The sequence below is a fragment of the Lygodium microphyllum genome, chromosome 16, assembly GCF_053477565.2.
Source record: "Lygodium microphyllum isolate KBCC chromosome 16, Lygodium_microphyllum_v1.1.10, whole genome shotgun sequence".
NCBI lineage: Eukaryota > Viridiplantae > Streptophyta > Polypodiopsida > Schizaeales > Lygodiaceae > Lygodium > Lygodium microphyllum.
In genome coordinates, this window is record NC_141150.1 from 147,020,937 (window position 1) to 147,028,436 (window position 7,500).

Below are 7,500 nucleotides of genomic sequence, written 5' to 3' on the forward strand. Positions count from 1 at the left end.
GCCCCCCTCAACACACACCACCCCACCCCCCCCCCCCCACAACACACACCACACAACCCCTCCCCCCCCCCCTCAAAAATTCCCCGCCCCCCCCTCAACACACACCACACCACCCCTCCCCCCCCCTCAAAAATCCCCCCCCCCCTCAACACACACCACACCACACCACCCCTCCCCCCCCCCTCCAAATTTTGCCCCCCCCCCCCCCAAAAAATTGGCCCCCCCCCCTCAACACACACCACACCACACCACCCCTCCCCCCCCCCCCCTCCAAAATTCGCCCCCCCCCCCCCCCCCTCAACACACACCACCCCACCCCCCCCCTCAACACACACCACACCACCCCTCCCCCCCCCCCTCAAAAATCCCCCCCCCTCAACACACACCACAACACCCCTCCCCCCCCGCCCCAAAAATTCGCCCCCCCCCCCCTCAACACACACCACACCACACCACCGCTCCCCCCCCCCCCCAAAATTCGCCCCCCCCCCCAAAAATTTCCCACCCCTCCCCCCTCAACACACACCACCCCACCCCCCCCCCCCAACACACACCACACCACCCCTCCCCCCCCCCCTCAACACACACCACACCACACCACCCCTCCCCCCCCCTCCAAAATTCGCCCCCCCCCCCCCCCCCTCAACACACACCACCCCACCCCCCCCCTCAACACACACCACACCACCCCTCCCCCCCAAAAAATTCGGCCACCCCCCTCAACACACACCACACCCCCCCCCCCCCCCCAAAATTCGCCCCCCACCACACACACACCTCCCCACCCTCTCCCTCCCCCCGCCCCCAACACACCACCCCTCCCCCCCCCCCAAAAAATTCGCCCCCCCCCCCTCAATACACACCTCCCCACCCTTCCCCCCCCCTCAACACACACCACACCACACCACACCACCCCTCCCCTTCCCCCCCTCCAAATTTCGCCCCCCCCTCAACACACACCACCCCACCCCTCCCCCCCCCTCCAAATTTCGCCCCTTCTCCCCCCCAAAAATTCCCCCCCCCCCCCTCCCTCAACACACACCACACCACACCACCCCTCCCCCCCCACCCCCCTCAACACACACCACCCCACACCACCCCTCCCCCCCCCAACACACACCACCCCATCCCCCCCCCCCCAACACACACCTCACCACCCCTCCCCCCCCCTCAAAAATTCCCCCCCCCCCCCCCTCAACACACAAAACACCACCCCTCCCCCCCCCCCTCAAAACACACCACACCACACCACCCCTCCCCCCCCCCCCTCCAAATTTTGCCCCCCCCCCCCCCCAAAAAATTGGCCCCCCCCTCAACACACACCACACCACACCACCCCTCCCCCCCCCTCCAAAATTCGCCCCCCACCCCCCTCCAAAATTCGCCCCCCACCCCCCTCAACACACACCACCCCACACCTCCCCTCCCCCCCCCAAAAATTTCCCCCCCCCCCAACACACACCACCACATCCCCCCCCCCCTCAAAACACACCACACCACCCCTCCCCCCCCCTCAAAAATCCCCCCCCCCCCCCCCCTCAACACACAAAACACCACCCCTCCCCCCCCCCCCCTCAAAAATCCCCCCCCCCAACACACACCACACGACACCACCCCTCCCCCCCCCCCTCCAAATTTTGCCCCCCCCCCCCAAAAAATTGGCCCCCCCCTCAACACACACCACCCCTCCCCCCCCCCTCCATAATTCGCCCCCCCCACCCCTCAAAAATCCCCCCCCCCCCTCAACACACACCACACCAACCCTCCCCTTCCCCCCTCCAAATTTCGCCTTCCCCTCAACACACACCACCCCACCCCTCCCCCCCCCCCAAAAATTCGCCCCCCCCCCCCCCCCGTCCAAATTTCGCCCCTTCCCCCCCCAAAAATTCGCCCCCCCCCCCCCTCAACACACACCACCCCACACCACGCCTCCCCCCCCTCAAAAATTCCCCCCCCCCCCTCAACACACACCACACCACACCACCCCTCCCCCTCCCTCAAAAATCCCCCCCCCCTCAACACACACCACACCACCCCTCCCCTTCCCCCCCTCCAAATTTCGCCCCCCCCTCAACACACTCCACCCCACCCCTCCCCCCCCGCCCCCAAAAAATTCGCCCCCCCCCCCCAACACACACCACCCCACCCCCCCCCCCCCCCCCAAAATTCGGCCACCCCCCTCAACACACACCACACCACACACCCCCTCCCCCCCTCCAAAATTTCCCCCCCCCCCCCCGCCCCCAACACAAACCACCCCTCCCACCCCCCCCCAAAAATTCGCGCCCCCCCCCCCCCTCAATACACACCTCCCCCCCCCCCCCCTCAACAAACACCACACCACCCCTCCCCGCCCCCTCAAAAATCCCCTCCCCCCCCCTCAACACACACCACACCACCCCTCCCCCCCCCCCCCAAAAATCCCCCCCCCCCCCAACACACACCACCCCACCCCCCCCCCCCAACACACACCACACAACCACTCCCCCCCCCTCAAAAATTCCCCGCCCCCCCCTCAACACACACCACACCACCCCGCCCCCCCCTCAACACACACGACACCACCCCTCCCCCCCCCCTCAACTCACCCACACCACCCCACCTCTCCTCCAAAATTCTCCCCCCCCCTCAACACACACCACACCACACCACCCCTCCCCCCCCTCCAAAATTTTCCCCCCAACCCCCCGGCCCCAACACACACCACCCCTCCCCCCCCCCCCCAAAAATTCGCCCCCCCCCTCAATACACACCTCCCCACCCTTTCCCCCCCCCCCCCTCAACACACACCACACCACCCCTCCCCTTCCCCCCCTCCAAATTTCGCCCACCCCTCAACACACATTACCCCACCCCTCCCCCCCCCCCAAAAATTCGCCCCCCCCCCCCTCAACACACACCACCCCACACCACACCACCCCTCCCCCCCCCCAAAAAAATCCCCCCCCCCCCCCGCCCTCAACACACACCACCCCCCCCCCCCTCAACACACACCACACCACACCACACCACACCACCCCTCCCCCCCCCCCCTCAAAAATCCCCCCCCCCCTCAACACACACCACACCACACCACCCCTCCCCTTCCCCCCCCTCGAAATTTCGCCCCCCCCCTCAACACACACCACCCCACCCCTCCCCCCCCCCGCCCCAAAAATTCGCCCCCCCCTCCAAATTTCGCCCCTTCCCCCCTCGTCACTCCCCCACCCAACCCAACCCCGCGCCACCCCCATGACACGGCACACCCCCCCACCCCACCGCACCCCCCCACGACGCCCCCCCCCGCACCCCACCTCGAAAAACCCCGCTCCCTCCACGCCACACGACAAATGCCTCCGAAAACCCCGCTCGACCCACCCCACCCCGCGTCACCCCCCCACGACATGGCGCACCCCCCACCCCACCGCACCCCCCAACGACGACGCCCCGCACCCCACCTCGAAAAACCCCGCTCCCTCCATACCACCCCACCACGCCTCCGAAAACCCCGCTCGACCCACCCCACCTCGCGTCAGCCCCCCACGACACGGCACACCCCCCACACCCCACCGCACCCCCCCACGACGCGGCGCATATCCCCCCCCCCCCCCCCGCACCCCACCTCGAAAAACCCCACTCGACCCACCCAACCCCGCGTCACTCCCTCAGGACACGGCGCACCCCCCCCACCCCACCGCACCCCCCCACGACGCCCCCCCGCACCCCACCTCGAAAAACCCCGCTCGACCCACCCCACCCCGCGTCACCCCCCCACGACACGGCGCACCCCCCCACCCCACCGCACCCCCCCACGACGCCCCCCCCGCACCCCACCTCGAAAAACCCCGCTCCATCCACGCCACACCACCACGCCTCCGAAACCCCGCTCGACCCACCCCACCCGGCGTCTCCCCCCCACGACACGGCGCACCCCCCACCCCACCGCACCCCCCAACGACGACGCCCCGCACCCCACCTCGAAAAACCCCGCTCCCTCCATACCACCCCACCACTCCTCCGAAAACCCCGCTCGACCCACCCCACCTCGCGTCAGCCCCCCACGACACGGCACACCCCCACACCCCACCGCACCCCCCCACGACGCGGCGCATATCCCCCCCCCCCCGCACCCCACCTCGAAAAACCCCACTCGACCCACCCAACCCCGCGTCACTCCCCCAGGACACGGCGCACCCCCCCACCCCACCGCACCCCCCCACGACGCGGCGCATATCCCCCCCCCCCCCCGCACCCCACCTCAAAAAACCCCGCTCGACCCACCCCACCCCGCGTCACCCCCCCACGACACGGCGCACCCCCCCACCCCACCGCACCCCCCACGACGCCCCCCCCCGCACCCCACCTCGAAAAACCCCGCTCCCTCCACGCCACACCACCACGCCTCCGAAAACCCCGCTCGACCCACCCCACCCCGCGTCTCCCCCCCACGACACGGCGCACCCCCCCACGACGCCCCCCTGCACCCCACCTCGGAAAACCGCGCTCCCTCCACAGCACCCCACCTCTCCTCCAAAAACCCCGCTCGACCACCCCAACCCCGCGTCACTCCCCCACGACACGGCGCACCCCCCCACGACACGGCGCACCCCCCCACGACGCCCCCCCGCACCCCACCTCGAAAAACCGCGCTCCCTCCACAGCACCCCACCTCTCCTCCAAAAACCCCGCTCGACCACCCCCACCCCGCGTCACCCCCCAGGACGCCCCCCCGCACCCCACCTCGAAAAACCCCGCTCCCTCCACAGCACCCCACCTCTCCTCCAAAAACCCCGCTTGACCACCCCAACCCCGCGTCACTCCCCCACGACACGGCGCACCCCCCCACCCCACCGCACCCCCCCACGACGCGGCGCATACCCCCCCCCCCCCCCCGCACCCCACCTCAAAAAACCCCGCTCGACCCACCCCACCCCGCGTCACCCCCCCACGACACGGCGCACCCCCCCACCCCACCGCACCCCCCCACGACGCCCCCCCCCCCCGCACCCCACCTCGAAAAACCCCGCTCCCTCCACGCCACACCACCACGCCTCCGAAAACCCCGCTCGACCCACCCCACCCCGCGTCTCCCCCCCACGACACGGCGCACCCCCCCACGACGCCCCCCCGCACCCCACCTCGAAAAACCGCGCTCCCTCCACAGCACCCCACCTCTCCTCCAAAAACCCCGCTCGACCAGCCCCACCCCGCGTCACCCCCCACGACGCCCCCCCGCACCCCACCTCGAAAAACCCCGCTCCCTCCACAGCACCCCACCTCTCCTCCAAAAACCCCGCTCGACCACCCCAACCCCGCGTCACTCCCCCACGACACGGCGCACCCCCCCACCCCACCGCACCCCCCCACGACGCCCCCCCGCACCCCACCTCGAAAAACCGCGCTCCCTCCACAGCACCCCACCTCTCCTCCAAAAACCCCGCTCGACCAGCCCCACCCCGCGTCACCCCCCACGACGCCCCCCCGCACCCCACCTCGAAAAACCCCGCTCCCTCCACAGCACGCCACCTCTCCTCCAAAAACCCCGCTCGACCACCCCAACCCCGCGTCACTCCCCCACGACACGGCGCACCCCCCCACCCCACCGCACCCCCCCACGACGCCCCCCCGCACCCCACCTCGAAAAACCGCGCTCCCTCCACAGCACCCCACCTCTCCTCCAAAAACCCCGCTCGACCACCCCCACCCCGCGTCACCCCCCACGACGCCCCCCCGCACCCCACCTCGAAAAACCCCGCTCCCTCCACAGCACCCCACCTCTCCTCCAAAAACCCCGCTCGACCACCCCAACCCCGCGTCACTCCCCCACGACACGGCGCACCCCCCCACCCCACCGCACCCCCCCACGACGCCCCCCCGCACCCCACCTCGAAAAACCGCGCTCCATCCACAGCACCCCACCTCTCCTCCAAAAACCCCGCTCGACCCACCCCACCCCCATCACCCCCCCCACGACACGGCGCACCCCCCCACGACGCCCCCCCGCACCCCACCTCGAAAAACCCCGCTCCCTCCACGCCACACCACCACGCCTCCGAAAACCCCGCTCGACCCACCCCACCCCGCGTCTCCCCCCCACGACACGGCGCACCCCCCCACGACGCCCCCCCGCACCCCACCTCGAAAAACCGCGCTCCCTCCACAGCACCCCACCTCTCCTCCAAAAACCCCGCTGGACCACCCCGACCCCGCGTCACCCCCCACGACGCCCCCCCGCACCCCACCTCGAAAAACCCCGCTCCCTCCACAGCACCCCACCTCTCCTCCAAAAACCCCGCTCGACCACCCCAACCCCGCGTCACTCCCCCACGACACGGCGCACCCCCCCACCCCACCGCACCCCCCCACGACGCCCCCCCGCACCCCACCTCGAAAAACCGCGCTCCCTCCACAGCACCCCACCTCTCCTCCAAAAACCCCGCTCGACCAGCCCCACCCCGCGTCACCCCCCCACGACGCCCCCCCGCACTCCACCTCGAAAAACCCCGCTCCCTCCACAGCACCCCACCTCTCCTCCAAAAACCCCACCTCTCCTCCAAAAACCCCGCTTGACCACCCCAACCCCGCGTCACTCCCCCATGACACGGCGCACCCCCCCACGACGCCCCCCCCGCACCCCACCTCGAAAAACCCCTCTCCCTCCACACCACCCCGCCACGCCTCCAAAAAACCGCGCTCGACCCACCCCACCCCGCGTCACGGCGCACCCCCCACCCCACCGCACCCCCCCACGACGCCCCCCCCCCCCACCCCACCTCGAAAGACCGCGCTCCATCCACAGCACCCCACCTCTCCTCCAAAAACCCCGCTCGACCCACCCCACCCCGCGTCACCCCCCCCACGACACGGCGCACCCCCCCACGACGCCCCCCCGCACCCCACCTCGAAAAACCCCGCTCCCTCCACGCCACACCACCACGCCTCCGAAAACCCCGCTCGACCCACCCCACCCCGCGTCTCCCCCCCACGACACGGCGCACCCCCCCACGACGCCCCCCCGCACTCCACCTCGAAAAGCCCCGCTCCCTCCACAGCACCCCACCTCTCCTCCAAAAACCCCACCTCTCCTCCAAAAACCCCGCTTGACCACCCCAACCCCGCGTCACTCCCCCATGAGACGGCGCACCCCCCCACGACGCCCCCCCCGCACCCCACCTCGAAAAACCCCGCTCCCTCCACACCACCCCGCCACGCCTCCAAAAAACCGCGCTCGACCCACCCCACCCCGCGTCACGGCGCACCCCCCACCCCACCGCACCCCCCCACGACCCCCCCCCCCCCCCCACCCCACCTCGAAAGACCGCGCTCCATCCACAGCACCCCACCTCTCCTCCAAAAACCCCGCTCGACCCACCCCACCCCGCGTCACCCCCCCACGACACGGCGCACCCCCCCACGACGCCCCCCCGCACCCCACCTCGAAAAACCCCGCTCCCTCCACAGCACCCCGCCACGCCTCCGAAAACCCCGCTCGACCCACCCCACCCCGCGTCACCCGCCACG